General features: G+C 41.8%; 1 long non-coding RNA gene across 2 annotated transcripts in view; it reads left to right on the top strand.

Annotated features, from left to right (window-relative positions):
- LOC109501407 overlaps positions 1 to 20513 on the top strand; it is a 54080-nt gene extending 33567 nt beyond the window's left edge. The window contains exons 6-7 of one of the 2 annotated variants that reach the window (XR_006600444.1): positions 18367 to 18485; positions 20130 to 20513. This is a non-coding gene — a long non-coding RNA (uncharacterized LOC109501407). The remainder of the gene's footprint in view (positions 1 to 18366; positions 18486 to 20129) is intronic. The other variant, XR_002743729.2, reaches the window with a different exon arrangement.
- Positions 20514 to 20830: the final 317 nt, after the last annotated feature.

Below are 20830 nucleotides of genomic sequence, written 5' to 3'. Positions count from 1 at the left end.
TGAATACAGAATTATGCCATTGAACACCTATACTGACTACCATTTTGCTTCAAGATGGTAACTTACCTTCACAAATTGAACTTAAGGTGTTATCTAGGTGTCATTTAGGAGAGCTTCCAAGTGGTCCCACATCAAAAAATCATTTGTAGAAGGAAGAAGTTACAGGCAGATAAACTTGAACAGCCAAATGATTGAGTTAAAATGGAGACCTTTTTTAAGAAAGTTAGTTCTGATCTCCCCACAAACAGCAATGTTCAGGAAATCCTAGGTCTCTCTAATAAGGTCTTTATTAACCCTTACAATACTTTCCAACAAAGAATATTGATTTAAAAATAGACTATTGGCACATATATAATGTCTTATGTTCTCTGACAATCTTAACCCACATCATCTGGTACTTGGTGCATGTTCTATGTAGATCGCATCTCATAATTGATTTTCAAAGAGATGGTGTAGGTGTCATGAAATATAAATAAGCTGATGAGCATAAATAAATAAGAAAAATCTTTTTCTCCAGGACCTAAGAATATTTAATAAATATAGCTCCCAAATCTCCAGCATGTGTCAGTACATTTAAGAATCTAGGAAGCAGGGGCACCTGGGTAGCTCAGTTGGTTGCATGTCTGGCTTTGGCTCAGGACATGATCTTGCAGTTCAAGAGTTCAAGCCCCACATCAAGCTCGCTCCTGTCAGCACAGAGCCCACCTTAGATATTCTGTCCCTCTCTTTCTGCCTCTCCCCTACTTGCGCTCTCCAAAAAAAAAGAAAGAAAGAAAAAGAATCCAGGAAAGAAATGACAGATCTAGGACCACACAGGGAGCCAGAAGCACAACTAGAACAGACATGCACAGTAGTGACTTGCTCTTGCTGCTGGTTTACATTCCCTTACTCCTTGGAAATCATGTGGTGTCTGGAGCAATTCTTTCAACCCTCTTAGAACCCATTCCTTTTCCAAAGGGATTAGTTCCTTCCTTCCAATGGCAAACAGAAGGCTTTTCTGCCTTTCTCCATTTACGGATCTTGGCAATTACCAAGTGGAGCTCACTTGTTATTATTAGATCAAGCTCCTTGAACCCCTATTATCTCACCCTGATTCCTCTTACTCATGTCCTTTACCAACCCTTCAATTTTTATCTGTATTATTATATTGCCTTTAATGGATTCCCCTTCCTGTCCTCCCTCATATTCTAAGTGCTTCATTTGCTTCACTTTTATAAGGATTTTCAAAGCCACTTTTGTTTCTTACTACCACTCCTGAGCCTGGAAAGTTAGATAGGTCCCTATAAAATATTCATCTCGAGGGCTCAGGCAAAGAAGGCAAGGAAGGCAGCATCTAGTGTGAGAAAGGTGGTGAGGTGTGGTTTTCACATAGGAGGCCTGGGTCACAGCCCTTATTCCCAGTATATAGAACCCAAGGAAAATATACTTTGCAGAGGGCAGGACAAATGAAATCCACAGTCCTTTGTGAGCACATCTTTCTTTTAGGCTGTGATAACTTCTCTAATTGAGTGGATCACAACCACTTGGAGGACACAGGGTAGATAACCAAATTTGTCTGACTTCCAAATTATCTGATAGCCTGAGACAAGATCATAACACAGAGGTGTATGAAGGAATAGTAACTTCAGAAGTTCTGAAGTGACCTGGACTGGGCTTAAGCCTGCTAGGAAGTGATTCCAGGAGGCCCTTGTACCATCCCAGAGTCTGAAAGTATGGACTGTGTGTTGTACCATGTGTAACTAGGGACATTTTACCTATAGAACGTCACTGGAAAAGCTTTCCAAACATTCAGTTTTATCCTGTATGGGCTGCAGGTAGCTGAATGGAGAGTTAGGGAATTCAGATAGGGGAGAAGGGACCAGAAGAACCCTTGCCCTTAGAGAGTCTCAGTAGCAGCATGGTGGCAGGCAGCCAGGGAAGGGCAAGCAAAAGGCAGGATTTGAGTTGCCTTTTAGGGAAGCGGCCTTACAAGCAATTCCAGTTTAAAAAACGACTTTGGATCCTTCTGCCTTGAACACTGTAAGGAACACATTTTTGGGGTTTAGCCATAAGTCTTTCCACTTACTCCTTAGCCTGACACTTAAGAGAGGCAGTAGAGTCTCTTATGACCCTTTTGCTGGGGTAGGTCCCCAGGGCCTCAGAGAAGGTCAGGACTCAAGAGTTGGACTAGGCTGATAATTATTGATAACAAAACAGACTGTTCTATTGTGCAAGGAACAAAAATGTGGGCCCCATTGTCAAGGGAAAAAGATGTGGCTGGATTTCAGCATGACCTCTTTGGTTATTATCTTTCTGCCAGAATCTTTCAGAATTAGCACTTTCCCATATGCCCTGCAAATGAAGATGTTAGGAATAGGAAAGCCAATTAAGATTGAAGAAACCTTCTCTGCTTCAGAAGACAATACTTGTCCCCCTCTCAAAAAAAACCAAACAAACCAAAACAAAACCCAGAAGTCTGTTGAATTCTGCTATTGTTGCTGCTGCTGACATAGGATAGCTCATGCCATCCTTTGTCTTTAGACAAAGCAGGTAAATCAGCTCTATGTTATTAGAGCAGTCTTGGGGCAATATGCATGATAAAGTTGGATACAAAGTCCAGGGATTATGGGTAATAAAGGCCTCTGGTTTGGGGATGATTGAGTTCCTATAACCTGTCTTTCAAGGCTGAGCTCAGACTACTTCCACTGGGAGGCCATCCTTTATGCTTCCAGCACACAACAAATTCCATTTCCTCTGAATTTGGTAGCATGCTTTTCCATAGTATGCTCTTTTGGTTCCAAATTGAATTATTTTTTTGTCCTCACATTATTTCGTTTACTAAAAACTTTTCTCTTTATCCAGACTGCACACACCTTGTCCCCCTCTGTACTCCCCAAGTATGTAGTACAGTGCTAGACACACAGCAGCTACTCACCAAACACTCACTCAACTGAGAATAAATAACTGGAACACACAGCAAAACCAACCTTGTATCCTTTGAGGCAGTTTGAGATACCAATGTTTCTTCCACCTGCCAGACTATCTTCCTAGTGAGCTCATCCCCCCACTTTGGAGAAGACAAGTTCATACTCCTGACTCTCATTTTAAGTCTCCTGCACCCCTTCCCTGCCCTTCATACTAGATAATGACCTTGCCTCATATTTCATGGAGAAAATTGGTGTGGTCGGAGGAGAACTATCTCCTCCACACACTCTCCTCTCTGGTCCGAATGCATTTGTACCACACAAGCAGAATCTCTTTGTTTCTGCAGCAGAAGTGTCCTTGCTACTATCTGAGGTCAATCTTCTACTTGGACTCTGGGAATCATTCCTTGTCTCTGCTGTGCACCCTGCTGCTTCCCTTTCTCTCCTAAATTTTCAAATTTTTCTGTCTCTCCTCCTCATCACCATTTGCAACTAAAAAGAAAAAAAAAACACTGCCCTACTATTAATATCAATCACTTATATCATGCTTCTTATTCTGCGACAGGAACTGTTCTAACTGCTTTATACATATTAACTCATTTAATCTTCACATCAATCCAGGAAGGTAGTAGGTACTATTATATTATAAAGATGAGGAAACTAAGGCATAAAGTTCATCAAGTTCTCTTGGTATGCAAGAGAGAATGTAGAGTAGTAATCTCAAAGTTAATAAGTCTAAAACAGAATACTTGACTCCTTCCCATTCCAAACCCATTTATTTCCTAGTCTTCCCCGTCTTATTAAATGAAGACACAATTTACCCTGTTGCTAAGGACAAAAACCCAGGAGTCATCCTTAACTCTTTGCTTTCTCTTACACCTTACAATGAATCTTCCTATTTTTCTAATCTTCAAAATGCATTTCACAATGGACCACAACTAACTGTTCCACTGCCTCCACCCAGATCTAAACCACTACCCTCTCTCTTCCTGGGACCCAAACCCCTACCTAGTCTTCCTTGTCTCCATTCCTGGTCTCCTCTGGCATGGTCCATTCTCTAATAGCAGCCTGAGTGATCTTTCTAAAATGGGTATGTGTCACAGCATTCCTGTCTTTAAGATATTCCCCAGAATTCAAATTCCTTTCCATTGTCCACAAGGCCCTGCATAAGTGGTCCCGCCTGCTTGCAGACACTTTTCTCTTCTCCCTTTGGCTCTTGTTGCCCACTATGCTATTGCCCTACTTGCCTTCTTTATGTCCTCTGAATATGCCCAACTCTTTTCTGACTAAGTGGCTTTCCATTCCATGTTCCCTCTTCTTGGAACACTTTCCCCTGTTGCCTAACTGCCTCCTCACCTTTCAGGTTGCAGCATCTGGTCAGTCAGGCCTGCCCTAACCTCCTGAGCTAAAGAATCCCTCCAATCATCCTCTATCTCTATTTTGTGTTCTATATAGCACTTACCAGTATGTAAAATGATCTCATATATTCATTATTTATGTTGTCTGCCTCCAACTATCCCCCAGTCTCCCACACCCAGCTCCAAATGTAAGCTCTTTGAGGGAAAGACTGGTCTTGTTCATTGCCATGTTCCCAAATGTCTAGAACTCTACTTGGCATGTAGCAGGGACTGAATATTTGTGGAGGACTCCAGCCCTTCTCCTGCTCCTGTCTGTATAGTGAGTGTCTTTCAGAGAAAAAGGAAGTCCCTGGGAAGTGGAGGCTAGGGATTTGTTCAGCCTTTCCCCTCCCCTAGGCCTATGTCCAACTCATGGCCATCTGCTTCTTCCTGTTTTTGACTCCATTTGTTCAGTGTGGGTAAGCCACTAGCTAGTTTGTTGCTGGGAGTAGGGGGGTGGGTAGAAAAGGTGGGGGCCAGCATGTCAACGAAAACACAGACTACAGTCCAGGTTCATGGTATGAAGTCTTAATGACTTCAGCTGTATTTAATTAAAAATGGAATGGCTTATTGGAACGCAGACCTTGTGGGCCAGTAATCTGATTTCTGCTCTCATTTCTGTTCTCTTCCAAGCTTCAATTAAGGGAGCAACAAAAGATCCCTATCATGAGCCATGTGTGGTGATCTCATCAGCTAAGACAAATATTTTTTTTCTGGCTATATTTATAGAACTCTTTCTTGTTTCCTTGGACAATCCTAGCTGACATTATCTTGTTTACCTTTGTTTCATCTAGATTTGCATTTGGGGGAAGCTTTTTATCTGTTGCTCTTTGCTGCCTTGGATTTCTAATTCTTCTGTTTTTCTTCTTTTAGCTTTCATCTATGGGGCTTGCTTACTTGCTTATTTATTATTTATATTTTAATTTTAATGTTTTTTTAAATTTATTTTTGAGACAGAGAGAGGCAGAGCATGAGTGGGTTAGGGGCAGAGAGAGAGACACAGAATTGGAAGCAGGCTCCAGGCTCTGAGCTGTCAGAACAGAGCCTGACGCAGGGCTCGAACTCATGGACTGTGAGATTATGACCTGAGCTGAAGTCGGACACTCAACCGACTGAGCCACCCAGGCGTCCCTATATTTTAATTTTAATTCCAGTTAGTTAACAGTGTTATATTAGTTTCAGGTGTACATTATAGTCTATGGGGCTCTTTTAAACTCACTTTGTACTTTCTAGTTACCAAGGCGGTAGCTAGTATTAATAAAAAAGTAGACAACATTGGTTCCAGATCAGTGCAGTGTGATGACTATTCTTAGTAGTGTCTTGTTGCCTCCTCAGAGGAGGGTGGGACTTGGTATTCCTTTTCCCTTTCTGCTAGTCATGTGTTTCCTGATGTCAGGCCCTTTCTTCATCCATAACCAGGTGAAAAGTGCACACTATGCCTACAGACCTCTGGACTAATGCCTGACTACTTTCTGGGGGCATCTGACCCTGCATATGGTCCCATAGTGAATCATGAGTGTCGTGTGGGGACCTACTTGCCCAGCAACATTGTCCCTTTCTCAGGGGCCAGTTAACCTAGGTATTGTCAGGGCCAGGAGAACGGGACCCTGCAAGTGGAGAAAGACTGTGTGTAAGCTGAATTCTGTTCCCGTAGTCTGGGAATGGCTGTCAAGGATGCAGAAAGACAGCATGGTCAAATCAAGCAAAACAGTGCTGTGCAAGGAGCTTGTCTTTGGTGCCTCTCAACTTCTTAGTTATAACTGTATTTTCTTTCTGAAAAATGACTTCTCAACTATGCATTCTCAATGGGTACAATACTGCCCCCAAGCAGGGAGCTTTGTACTTGGGGAACTGGAAAAACCACACTCCTCTTGGGTATAAAGGAAGCACTGATATACATACAATACACAAACAGATGTATGGTGTATTTGTGGTATTCACATTTCACAGAGGTGGGGTGGGTGGGGGGAGCGATGATGATCACAAAGATGTTTAAACACACTCTTTTTTTTTTTAACGTTTATTTATTTTTGGGACAGAGAGAGACAGAGCATGAACGGGAGAGGGGCAGAGAGAGAGGGAGACACAGAATCGGAAACAGGCTCCAGGCTCTGAGCCATCAGCCCAGAGCCCGACGCGGGGCTCGAACTCACGGACCGCGAGATCGTGACCTGTCTGAAGTCAGACGCTTAACCGACTGCGCCACCCAGGCGCCCCTAAACACACTCTTTAAGGTGTGACAATAAGGTTGTCATTCCAGTCTCCTGCTCTTGCCTTTCTTTCTCCTGAACAAAACTTTGTTTTCAGCATAGAATCTAAAACACTTTCCCTCTAAGTTATAAATGGCTGGTAAAAGCTTAAGATAGCATCTCTCACAGAGATGTTTGCCCAGTAATATCTCTGACAGCACCTTCAGATAAAAAGGGATGATGCTCTAGCTGTGGAACTGTAGGTTGGAGCAGGCAGATAAAATGCTGCTTCTGGAAAAACCTGGATTCATTGACCATAGTGTCTTAAATTAAAAATTTGGACACATTGTCTGCTGATAGATTTTCTTTTAAAATTGATTTTAGATGTAAGAAGCTTTTCCTTAGGTGTAATTTAGAAATAGAAATGTTGGGGGTGCCTGGGTGCCTCAATCAATTGAGTATCTGACTCTTGATTTTGGCTCAGGTCATGATCTTGTGGTTTGTTAGTTGGAGCCCCATGGTGGGCTCCGTGCTGTCAGCTCAGAAGCTGCTTGGGATTCTCTGTCTCCCTCTCTCTCTTCCCTCTCCAACTCACACAGGCACATACACACTCTCTCTCAAAATAAATTTTAAAAAATTGGGGCACCTGGGTGGCTCAATCTGTTAAGCACCCAACTTTGGTTTAGATCATGATCTCACAGTTCATGAGTTTGAGCCCCCACATCGGGCTCGTGTTGACAGCTCAGAGGCTGGAGCCTGCTTTCAGTTTTGTGTCTCCCTCTCTCTCTGCCCCTCCCATGCTTGTACTCTGTCTCTCTCTTAAAAATAAATAAACAATTTAAAAATTAAAAAAAAAAAAGAAAAGAAATAGAAACGTTGGCACTTTTAGGATAATTTGATGGTTTGTGGCAAACCAGAATAAACTTCTTGAAGTCAGGATAATTCTGAAAATTCCAGGACTTGTGATTATGGAGACATGGGCCTTCTCAGTGTCTCTGAAATCAGGGCTTCTGGTTTTGCACAGTTTTACTTTGCAAAAAGCAAAGGATCAGTACTTAACTGATCTACATAAAGACAAGAGTAACTGTGGTGTGTGTGGGGGGGGGGGGGAAAGGGGAGGCCTTTTGCTGTCTAGATGCTCTTTCTGTCCTTTCTCTTGTTCGAAGTCAGTAGCCATGAGCCTCACAGTGCTTGGTTTGCTCTGTGGACACACCCAGCTGGACAGGGTAAGGCTCAAGGTCCATGAAATCATCCTTCCACTATTCTTTTATTTTTTCATTTTATTTGATTTTTATTTTTTTCATAAGTGTACTTTTTAATCCCCATCCCTTATTTTCCCCATCCCCCTACCCACCTCCTCTCTGGTAACCATCAGTGTGTTCTTTATAGTTGAGAGTGTATTTCTTGGTTTTTCTCTCTCTCTCTCTTTTTTTCCTTTGCTCATTTGTTTTGTTTCTCCAATTCCACATATGAGTGAGGTAATGTGGTATTTGTCTTTCTCTGACTTATTTCACTCAGAATTATACTCTCTAGCTCTATTCGTGTTGTTGCAAACAGCAAGAGTTCATTCTTTTTTTGTGGCTGAGTAATATTCCATTGTATATATATAAACCACATCTTCTTTATTCATTCATCTATTGATGGATACTTGGGCTGCTTCCATAGTTTAGCTGTTGTAAATAATGATGCAATAAACATAGGGGTGCATGTATCCCTTTAAATTAGTGTTTATACCAAGTAGTGAAATTACTAGATCATAGGGGAGTCATCTTTCCACTATTCTTTTTTTTCCCTTCATTCTCCCACTATTCTTGAATTTAACCAGAATCTTACTGGTGACCCATGTCCAGTTTTGACTCTAAAAGTGAAAGAGAGAATGGGAACAATTGGATAGGGTCTGCATAAGAGCAAATAAAATGACTGAATGCTTGGAAAACAGATCCTATGTAAAATGCAATTAGAATCGTCTAATTTGGACCACAGAGGGCAGAAGGAAGAGATTATTTATATGGGGACTAATGATAAATTCTTCTCATTTTCTGTCTTTTTGGATGCAGATGGGATATAAACAGTGCTCATGCTTTATTTATTTTTCTGCTGAGAATCAAAAGAAATTGGGCTTTATTTGCAATGCAGAGATATAGGGTGAATGAATGTAAAGGAAAAATCCCAGATATTGGTCCTTAGGGTGCTTGGTTTTCTTTCTTTCTTTCTTTCTTTCTTTCTTTCTTTCTTTCTTTCTTTCTTTCTTTCTTTCTTTTCTTTTTTTGGAAAGTGTGAAAAAAGCAAGGCTCCTCAGGAATGGTTTTGCTGCTGTGGAGCTAGTTAGTATTTTCTAGGTACCTGTGAACTAGGACCTTGGTAGGACCCTGTAGAAGCCAGAGGATACTATGATACTATACTGTTTAAGGAAAGGTCCTGATTTCAGAATTGATTATTCTGATTTTTTTCATTCCTGAAGGTTAAATACATCACAGTCAAGTGAGTGGAAGGAAGATGTGAGCACTTATTCTGCATTTTCCATTCACTAACTTCTGATCTTGGACAATCCATAGCTTCTTCATTTATAATGAATGATGGCTGATGATGATGGTTTTCTTCTTACTTCATAGGTTATTTATTATTATTATTATTTTGAACAAAAACAAATTGATTTTAGGAATTTCTTTTTGCTCTCACATGCTATCTCTTGCTCACTTGCTCTCTTTTATTATTTTTGTTTGTTTTTTCTACTTTTCATAGAAGTTGGTTGCAAGTTGTAAACATGTTTTTAATTAGGAATTAAGATAAAGTGTAGTACTCATTCTGTTACAGAGTGCCAAGACTTCTACTTGTGGTTGGTTGTCTCACTTCATAGGTTTTTAAGTGTGTCAAATAAGACAAAAAATATGACAGTGTTTTATAAACTCTTGAATGCTATATATAGTAACTTATTAATTTGGATAAACCATACTTTAGGTCTTGATCAAAGGTATTTCCAGTTGAAAGTGTTGACTGAACCTGAATTTTCAGGTTTGAATTTCAAAACCTGTGAAATCCATCCATTTGAACATCCTTCTGTCTGTCCATCTACCCATCACTCAGAGAGTATCTACTATGTGGTAGATACGGGATGCAGTGATAAATCAGATATTGTGCCTGGATTTAGGGAGGCAGATGACACTCTAGTGAGGGCAGAAGGAGAAGTCAACAGGTAATTCCAGTATAGCATGATAAGCTCTGATCTGATCAGGCAAAAGGTGCTATAGAAAGAACCTCACCTGGGGCCCCAGATCCAACCTTAGGAGAGTAGAGGGAAACTTCTAAGAGGAAGTGATAAGCTAAACCAAATGAAGAACAAGTGAGGTGGGAGGTGGTCTCTCTAGTCCAAGGGAGAATGGGTACAGACTCAAGAAAATGAAAGCTTGGTGAACTTGAAGAACTGCAAGTAATGTTAAAGGCTATACATTGCCATGCAGGAGGGCAGGCAAGATGGGATGCATATTTACCAGAAGCCACATCACAATTGGTTTGTCTACCTGGCTAAGGGTTTGACCTTGAGAGCAAGACAGCCACTGACAAGTTTTTAAATAGGGAGTGTGGGATGCCTGGGTCGCTCAGTCAGTTAAGCATCCGACTTTGGCTCAGGTCATGATCCCATAGTTCATCTCACAGTTCATGAGTTCGAGCCATGCATCAGTTTCTCTGCTGTCAGCACAGAGCCTGCTTCGGATCCTCTGTCTCCCTCTCTTTTGTCCCTCCCCTGCTCTATCTCTTTCTCTCAAAAATTAATAAAAATATTTATAAGAAAATAGGGAGTGTTGAGATCAGTTTGAAATTTTAGAAATGTCACACCTATGCACCTAAAATTTTTTTTAATGTTTATTTATTTTTGAGAAAGATACAAAGCACAAGTGGGGGAGGGGCAGAGAGAGAGGGAGACACAGAATCAGAAATGGGCTCCAGGCTCTGAGCTGTCAGCACAGAACTGAGCTCAGGTCCTGACTCGGGGCTCAAACCTGCAAACCATGATATAACCTGAGCTGAAGTCAGATGCTTAACCGACTGAGCCACTCAGGTGCCCCATACCTATGCAATGTAGAGGATGAACTGAAGGGGACAGGATTTTTCATGAAGACTGGTAAGGAAACTGTTGCAGCAATTCAGGAAGGAATAAATGTAGACTGGGAAAAGGTAGGTGACCAAGAGCTAAAATGATGCAATGAAGTATAGACATTAGTACAGTGGGAATAAAGAGTGTGGAAGCAAGAAAGGTGGAGGTGGAGATCACAGAGTGGGAGATAAACAGTTGTTGATGATGGCCTGGACTAGGGTGTAGTCTTGAAGATGGAAGCTGGAAGTGAGTAGGGATGAAGGTCATTGAAAGTGAGGTCAAAGACCTGGGAAGCTTCTCTGATAGCTTTTAAAAAATTGTGGTAAAATACACAAAACATAAAGTTTACCCTCTTAATCATTTTAAAGGTATTAAATGCATCATATTAAGTGTAATAAGTATTTTGATTGGCCTTAAGTATATTCACATTGTTGTGCTACCATTACCACCATCCATCCACAGAACTTATCTTGCAAAACGGAAACTCTCTACCTGTTAAACACTAACTCCTCATTCTCTGCCCCCCACCCAGACCCTGGAAGCCACCATTCTACTTTCTGTCTTTATGAATGTAACTATTTAAAATGTCTCATATAAATGGAATCATTACAGTCTTTGTCCTTTTGTGACTGGCTTATTTCATTTAGCATAATTTCCTCCAAGTTCATCTGTCTTGTGGCATGTGTCAGAATTTCCTTCCTTATTGTAGGTACTCCTATCCCTTTTAAGCTTTGGATTATGGCCTATAATAAGAAATACATTTTACATCGTGACTAGTATACATGTATATATTGTGTTATTAAAGTAATACATTATTAGTATATGTTACATGATAATATATATATTATTGAAATAAATGTTTTACCCCAAACTACCACTTCTACATGTGACATTTTATTTTATTATATTTCCATTCTGTTTCTTAAAAAAAATTCTAGTCACAATCCTCTAAATCAATTTCATGACACACTAATGGGTTGTGATTCTTAGTTTGTAAATAATTGGTCTGTTTGACATTGAAGTTACCCAGGATGATAGGAAGACTTGGCATAAAGTAGAAGACTAGAAGTTTGGTGCAAAGTCTTCAATGAATAAGGAGGGCCTAATACACAGCTTCTTCATGCATTTATCTTCATGAATGGCCTGTAATTTCAGCACAATCTAGTAAGTAAAGGTCTAAACTATCAATATATTTCTGGTGTAAACAGGATAATTCATGGATTTGCTGATTTTTCCAATGGCCTCCAGCTGGCATTGTTTTTTTGCTTTGACTTATTCACTATCAATGACCATTTCACTTTGTTTTTCTATCATTGGGAAAAACCAAGTAAACTGCCCTTCTTCATATTCCTAGATCCTCACAATCTGATCTGGGAAAGAGGAAGGTGGGGGGGGGGGAATCCTTGGAAACAGGTGACTGTGGCCTCCAGACCCTGTCGTGCTTCCAAAGTCTCCAGCTGTTTCACAGCTGCAAGAATCCCCCAAAGGGAGAGGCAATGTCCAGAGGAGATGGTAGGGTGGAGTTTAGGATCTGGGGGATACGCCTTGCCAAGAGATGAAAGTAGGATCCAGGGAACAATGAAGCTCAAAGGTTAAGTCTCCCACTGAGTGTCTGTGCAATGAGAGGAGAACAGGGGCAACTTGATATTGTGATGCCCAAAGGATATCACCATTGTCTCCCTGGGTCATCACACTCCCCAGCTATTTCTGTTAAACATTAACACAAAGTGTCAGAAGAGTTTTTACCCTTATTAATTAGCTAATCTCTGTGGTATTCCCCCCGGGATGAGGTCAGAAAGATTGCCATTTTGATTGCAATGAAAAAATAAGCAAGGACAAGGAGGGAAATCACAGATAAAAATTCATATATTCATCAAATATTCACTGGGCAATCACCACATGCCATGTGCTGCATTAACTGTTGAAGATAAGATGTGAACAAGACACAGTCTCTTCTGTCTACTGTTGACCTAAGATGTGGGGGCAGGAATGAGCAGACCACGCATTTTAAGTTAAGGGCATGGAGTTTGCAAACGTCCAGTGATAAGAAAGAAAATTCAGAAAAATGGAATTGAGATTGTTTATATCAGGAGTGGACAGCTAGATAGGGTGATCTTGCCAAGTTGAGTGATTTGGACAATGAGAATCACAGAGAACCCTCACAGATGCCTAATACTTAGTGCATTTTATATTTAATAACTTAGTAAGGTCATTGGAGTGAACATTTACTTATCCTAATCCCTCTATCCTTATCCCTCATCCCCTTTCCTTGATAAAGGAACTGGGAATCAGAGAGTAAGTAGTTTGTTTTCTGTTAACCAGAAAGAGAATCTGGATATTCTGATCCAGGCTAGGGCTCTCTCCACTACTTCAGGACACTTCCTCAGATCCAGAGTCTGTTCTCCAAACTGCTTTTCCTGCATAGCACTTTGAGTTCTGGCTTTGTTAGGATAAACTGCCCGAGCTAGAAAAAAGGATACCTTGGGCTTTACATATAGTGGTCTTCGGAGGCAGCACTGTTTGTGACATGCATGAGTCTGATGGACATTGAGAACTTCCTTTCCTTCATTCCATGTCTGGGAAAGGAAGAATGGAGCCTAGACTACATTGTCATGCCCTCTCTCCCCTGCCCCAAATCACTGACTTTGTTCCCCTGGAAGGAAACTTGAGAGATGGAGTGGTGTAGTAAGGTGGCTTTGGTGTCACATTTCTGGGCTAGAATTTTGGCTCAGGAATTTGTGAGCTAGTAACCTCAGGCAAGTTTCTTAACCTTTCTGAGCGTCACTGAAGGATAGTAATAACCCCTTAGCAACATTGTTTGTACAATTAAACATAGCTCATTGGCTGACACTAGAAATGGGAGAAAGAGCTGTTATTACCAGGGAGTCCAAAGCCTTTGCCATTTTGTCTGAGGGTCCTGGCCCTGTACCCTCTCTGCTGACAGGTCAGGTTCCACAGAGATTACTCACTTAATCCAGGGCATCCTGAACATGGAAAACCATTGTTCAGGGGATCCAAGAGGCTCACAGTATTGCCTCATTGCATCCTGACCTAGTGGATCCCCACCTTTAGGGGTGGCACTTTCCCATCCTTCCCTCACTACCTAATTTATCAAAAATAGCCTCAATGAATGGAATTTGGGTCCCAGCAAGGCCACAGCCAGCCCTGAGCATGGAGTTCCAGGAAAGGAAGGACTTCCAGGAGTCTTGCACTCTCCCAGCCTTGATTCCAGGCAGACACTTGCTATAGTGGAAACTTGTTAAAACTATGAACACATCAAAGAGGCTCTTGCTAATATCTAACTTCATTTTCCTTCCAGCCTAATCCTTCCACCACCCAAAGAGCTCTCCAAGATGGGACAGCATAGTCCAACTAAGCCTCCTCTCAGTTTTCCAAGCTAAATGCTGATAATCTCAGCTTCTATGTTTTTGCTTGCAAAAATCATATTTTTCAAACTGGATTCATTTCTCACATCTAGACTCTCTCTGAGGTTTTGTATCCCTCCTATGTTCAGGTAGGAGCTGAGGTGGGTGGGGGTGGAGGTTAATCCAATACAGTTTGGAGAGAGTGCCAGAAGCTAACATTCTCCTGATTTAAGCAGAGAAGGAGGAAGAAATGGAAGGTTGACATCCAAGAACACAAGATGATCTCTTTTTGGTAATCCAGAAAGACACTAGTGTTTTCTTATTCCAATGAATAATAATGGGGAGCCTCAGGGTAAAGGGTGGCCAGATGTGGGGGTGATAACTGGGTGGGGGTTGGGGGAAGGGAGAGAGAGGACTTGAAAGTATGAGTGAAGAATTTTCCAGGAAATGGGTATGTTAGTTAATAAGACAGTCGGCTGGCCTGGAAAACTGAGACCATGGCCTTAATTCTTACTTCACTGGTAGAGAACTCATTAGGCCAAGGAATCCTGGCCATTCAGTCATTCAACAAATGATCACCACAAGTTCACTGGGTTAGAAGTTGGAAATATAGAAATAAAATACATAGCTCTTTATCCTGAGGGAGTTAATAGTTTAGTGGGGGATTCATTTAAGTAAACAGACAGCTAGTGTGCTATAGCACAGCTAAGTACAGGATGCTACAAGAATACAGATGGGGAGGCACTTAATCTACCTGAGAGGGGTGAAGAGGGATTCAGGAAAACCTCCTCAGAGGAGATAATTGAGCTGAACTCTGGAGGGTTAGGCTAGTCTAGGAGGTAGGAAAGGGCTTCCCAGAAGAGGGAAGAGTAGGGCAGGGCATGGCAGCTGTATTTGCAGCTCTTTGACAGTTGTATTTAGTGCGGGAGTTAAAGGGCAATACTATTCCAAATGCAATGACTATATGGGAAGGGAAGAAAGAGGAGATCCTGGAGAGGTACTGCTGTTGGAATTTGGGTATGCGGCTCATTTTGTATTTACTGGGTCTGCTGTGTCCGAGAGAGTGTGGAAACTCAGTGTGATAGCCCAAGAGAATGTTTTATTGCTATTACTTATTATTGAGAATGTAAAATGGATCAGTATGGGCAGAGAACATATCAATCCCAAACATACCACTTTGTGCCCTTTCCTGGGGAAACATGCACACATGCAACATTTTGCTGTTCCCGGTTCATGCAAATTCCCTTCTCTGTCTGGCTTTTGAGGGTTGAGGGAAGAAGAAGGCACAGAAAGGAATGCCATTTACTTTGAGTTTATTCTGCTTTGACCTGTTGCAAGAGCACCATGGTTTCCCCAAATTCAGGTAGAAGGAAACAGTTGGGAGACTCCTTGGTGAGGTGCTTAAGTAGGCATACAACTTATCCTACACACCCAGTAACTGGATGGTCAAGCTAACTGCCTCAGGGTCTGGGTCTTCATTAGACCTCCCAAAACCATAGTTGGGCTCAGCAGCTTGCTGCCCTACTGAGGCCCACAGACTAGCGGTACCATGATATCCTGCAGGAGAATGATCACAGCCTCTACTAATGATCACAGCAATTCTACTAATTCTACTTGCAGCTCAGCTACTGGAGCAATCCTTTTCTCCCCTCTTGTCACCCTTCTTCTCCTAGTTCCTTTACTTCCCTCTTGTGTTCCACTGGGCAAAAGCTTCTTCCCTTGGCTCCTTTTTTCTTTTTAAAGTTTATTTATTTTGAGAGAGACAGAGACAGTGCAAGGGGGACAGGGGCAGAGACAGAGGGAAAGAGAGAGAATCCCAAACAGGCTCTGCACTGCCAGCACAGAGCCCAACTTGGGGCTAGATCCCACGAACTGCAAGATCACGACCTGAGCTGAAACCAAGAGTTGGATGCTTAACTGACTGAGCCACCCAGGTGCCCCTCCTTGCCTCCTCTTTTAATCCCTCTTTTTTCCCATTCTCCTTCCAGTTCTTCATCAGCCAATTCTCCTCATCCCTGTTGATTCTGCAGCTAGTTCAGCTAGGCTTTAATCTTAAAGGTGATGGAAGCTACTGAAGCACTATGTGTCACCTGTGGGCAGGCTGGTATTTATCCTCCAAAATGTTAATCAGGGCCTCTGCTATTGTGCAGCTCCAGAGGACACCATTTGCCTCATGGCCTATGTCATACGATAGGGGGCGCCTTTCACATATGGTACAATGTAAATGGTGCCCTCTGGAATTGTGCAACTCAGTTGCCTTTCAATGTGGGAATCAAAAGCCTGGAAAGCAACAAGTGTCTTAGAGGAAAATGTTGGCCCCTGGTGAAGACCAGATTCTTTGGATATTTCAAGTCTGTGAATAATGCCTCTGTGCATTCAAATCTCCCAATTACTGTTAACCTGAGATTCAGAACTTTCTGCCATAGAGACCTTAAATGTTTCCAATTCTTCCTCTCCAACCTCACCATCCACTATGACCCCATATGACCACATCTATGGCAGACTGATGATCTGAACGTGCAATGTGCCATTCTGACTCCACACCTTGCCCCTGGAGTTCCTTCCAGCTGGAATGCTTTCTCTCTAGATCCAGTTCCTATTTAATTATTGACACTCAGCTTGCATCCCATTCTGCTGGGAAGCCTTCCTTGTCCATCCCAGTTCAGTGATCTCTCTCCTTTATTCTCCAAACTCCTTTACAGGTCTGTTCCCTTCATCTGGCACTTTACATCAAGTTATAACAAACTACTGCTAAAAACTACTGGTAAAATTTGTTTCCCAATTAGAACTTAATTCACACTTTGTGCCTTATAAGGCCCTGTGTGATTTGACGCCAGACTAGTTCTCTGACTTCATTTCTTCCTGCTCTAGTCCTCATCCACTCCCCTAATTTAGCTGCACTGGTTTGCTCTCAAACTCACCAAGTTCATTTCCATCTCAAGGCTCTGCACTCACTGTTCCCTCTGCTTGGAGGACTCTTTCCCCAGACATCCCCAGACATACCAGACAGTAAAATCTACAAGGGTAGAAGCTTTTTCTTTTGGTGTATTCACCATTGTATTCCAAGTGGCTTGAACAGTGCCTGGCCTAAGGCAGGTAATCGGTAGATAACTAAATGTTGGGTGAAAAGTATAAATAATAGACTGCCTTGCATTGTTTCTTTCTTCCCTTTGCTTCCCTTTGCTTTGGGGTATTTACCCCATCCCTCAATCGTAAGCATCCTGAGGACAGAAATCTGGTCTTATGATTTATTTCCCCCTCATCATCTAGCCCAGTGCCTTGAGTGTAGGTGCTTTAGTAAGTGTTTGTTGACAGAATGAGATAGAATGAGGAAAGAGTTCTTTCATGCCTCTCCCACCAGGCGGGCTCAGCAGCCTCCAAAGCAGAAAATGAGTAACCCTTGTCCTCCCAGGGCTGCTTGTGCTTGGGTTCAGCAAGCTGGCCACCAGCCCTAGCCTCAGGAATGTCTGTTCCTATCACAGCAGAACTATTCTTCACTGGGAATTTCCTTCTCACCACCACCACCATCACCTCTGAGCTGGTTGGACTCAGACAAAGGGTATCTGACCACCCACCTAGAACTGAACCATTCCTGTCAGCACATATCTAATCTTAGAAAAAAAATAGGATTCTGCTACAGTAACTGCTTGGTTTACAGAGTTAAATCTTCTAGCAAGATTTATTAAAAGATCATGACTTTGGCTGCTATATTTCAAAGACCGGGCAGACATTTAGGTGACAGAGTTAAATAATCCAAACTTACCTCATACTCCCTCTTTCTCTCCCTCTCTTTCAAGGGTGAGCATTCTGTTCTTCCAAAACCCAGTCCTTCTCCATATTTGGAAATCTGGAATGGGCACTAGGGGCACAGCCCTGTCTCTTCTTGGTGTCTGCTGGGAGCTGTAGTTCCCAGTGAGTGATGGCTGCTTTTTTCTGGCCAGCAAGTGGGTTTTCCTTTCTCAGGAGTCTATGTCTATAAACATACGGTGGGGTGGAAGATTGCTATTAGGAGGCTTGCCTTCTATTTTAAGCTCTCTGGTTTTATGCAAGGTACTACTCTTCTGTGGCTCAATCTCCCTGCCTGCAAAATGGGGATAATTATCTTTCTTTTCCTGGCTGCCAGATTGTTGGGTGGGGTAATTAGCCAGCACTCATTAAATGCTTTGAGCTCATTCCAGCAAGGAGTGCTTTATAAATAAAAATTGTTATCTTTAAAGAAGAAAATATTAATTTTCATTGCCTAATTGCCTCCACAAACCAACTCTGCCTGTATATCAGAAAGATGCTGTTTAATTCCTTATATATGCCTTCCACCTACGCTGCTTTTAATGGTTTCCCTGCATCTCATTCCATTTTGTTTCATCATCTTTAGTTTCGTATCGTCAAGAATAAACACTCTCTCTGCCTCCTCTCTGAAAGGAAAGGACAAGACAGACCAACTCTTCCCTATGTCCAAAGCATAAGAAAGCCAGGAAGAAGGAATGATTGGGACTTGATCTGAGCTCCACAACTTTATGTCTTCCCAACTCACCATGCACGTACGTGATCAAGAGCCTGGTTTCTGCAGAAGAGGCTGACCTTTGTTCCGTCTGAAGAAGAAACAGATTTCACTGCAGCAGGAAGGGTTTTTGAAAGATCTTACATTCTTAAATGCCCTTCTCTGGAGCTCTGAAAGAAGCATTTTGACACACTCTGCATCTATAGTCAGAGGAAGGAGATTGGCACAGTATAGTGGAAGCAGCAGCAGGCTTAGAATTAAAATGGTTGGGTCCTGGCTCCAAGACTTCAGGCAAATAATTTGACCTCTCTGGCCTTGGTTTCTTTAGCTATGAAATGGAGATAACAATATATGTTTGAGTGTTTTGTACAGTGCTGCACTAAAGTTAGTTGTTAATAACATGCAGTATGATGCTGATTAAAAACAGAGAATGTTAAAGTCAGACACATTTAGATTAAAATAGCACCTGGATTTGCTGTGGAAATTTGATCAAATCACTGTTTTCTGAATCTTAGTTATAGTATCTCTAAGATGGGGATAGTGAGGATTACATGAGACAGTGCATGCAGTGGACTGAACACAGAGTCTGGTGCATACTAATTTCTCAATAAATGTAGTTATGACTATTATTAATATATTATGTCAATGTAAATGTGGCTATGACAATGCATTATCTCTCACTTTTGATCATCTTTGTTACAATCAAATAAGGATGCTTTTGAAGTTGTGAAGTATTACACCAATGTGAGGGATGATTAGAATTAAACCTCAAAAGAAGGGAGATGGACTCCCCAGACTTTTCCTTCCAGCTTCAGGATTACATAGGATTAAGGATGTACAACTACTTTTTAGCTACAAAGAACTATAACATGTGAATTGTCGCTAGTAACAGCAGGATTATTTGTTTCTTGTTTTAGGTAGTGGGTAATACCAATATTCCATTGAAAAATAAAAAGGGGTCCTATGACATACTATGAATTAATAAGTCACATTACAGGGCAGCATAATTATGTATAATTATACATATATACTCTGTGTATTTGTAGAAGGATGTTCATCAGAATGTTAAAGTTGTCATTTATGGGTGATGGAATTTCAGATGATTTTTATTCTCTTGTACTTTTCTGTCTTGCTTGGATTATTTTTACTCTGGTTATGTATCATTTTAACAAAAACAGTTAAAAGACAAAAGAAAAGCAGATATCAAAAAGGCAGATCTCAGGTTGTAAAACACTAGGAGAATCCATTTGGTGGTCCTTTAATCCCAGAGAATGTTTTCTTAGGTATGGAAAATGGAGTTTCTGGCAACAAGGAGAAGTTGTATGACAAATGCCTCTGAAAAGAAGTTGGAGGGGAATGGAATGGAGGGGAATCCCTCCAAAATGGCCCTGAAAGGAGGGGAAGAGGTGACCTTTCATCTCTGTTTATTTCCTAGGCTGCAATAATATGGTAGTTTTAATCATAGCCTTGTACACCTGAGTTTCCTTATTTGCTATGGTAACATGTGAGTCCTGTTTTACTACCTCTGTTCATTCTGGCTTACCTTAGACCTGGCTGTCAGGTAGAACTATAACTCACCCCCTCATTCATGCTGCCCAGGTAATCACCCTTTGTCATGACTGATTAGAGGAAGGGTGTGGTGAGCCCATTTGTAATCGGCTTCCACTGTCCTCCTAAATTTCAGAACCAGAAGCACAAAGAACAAACTTCCCAGTGGGACACAAAATAAAAGGGATGGTGCCAGCATGCCTTACCATTCATGATAATCTTCCCAGAAAACTACACACAGGCAAGTCCACACAAGCTTGGAGGCAGCTTGTCTGTTGTGCAGCCCATCCCCAGTGAGGACAAGAGAGTAGGAGGTGGGGGAGGGGAAGAGCAGGTTCTTCCCTGTTGTCACAAACAACTGTCTCCAGAAAGAACTGAACCATTTTCAGATTTCAGCATTGAAGCACGAGTTAATGTGGAGCCAGGAAAAAAAGAGGTCTGCCATGTCAGGGTTTGAAGGTATTAAAACTGCACACCTCAGGGCACTTGGGTGGCTCAGTCTGTTGACCATCTGACTTTAGCTCAGGTCATGATATCAAGGTTCATGAGTTCGAGCCCTGGGCGGGGCTCTGTGCTGACAGCTCAGAGCCTGGAGCCTGCTTCAGATTCTGTGTCTCCCTCTGTCCCTCCCCCACTCGTGCTCTGTCTCTGTCTCAAAAATAAACGTTTAAAAAAATTAAAAAAGGAAAACAAAAAACAAAAGAAAACTGCACATCTCCAGAGGGTGCCATTCACACAGACTCCATGTGAATAGCACCTCCCAGAGTTGAGCTTGAGTGAATCCCAGGAAGGGTAATTTTCTCTCCCACTGAGCATACTGACTTGTAGAGAAAGGCT

This window comes from Felis catus, chromosome B4 (assembly GCF_018350175.1).
Source record: "Felis catus isolate Fca126 chromosome B4, F.catus_Fca126_mat1.0, whole genome shotgun sequence".
NCBI lineage: Eukaryota > Metazoa > Chordata > Mammalia > Carnivora > Felidae > Felis > Felis catus.
This window is presented reverse-complemented; position numbering and strand designations above follow the sequence as displayed.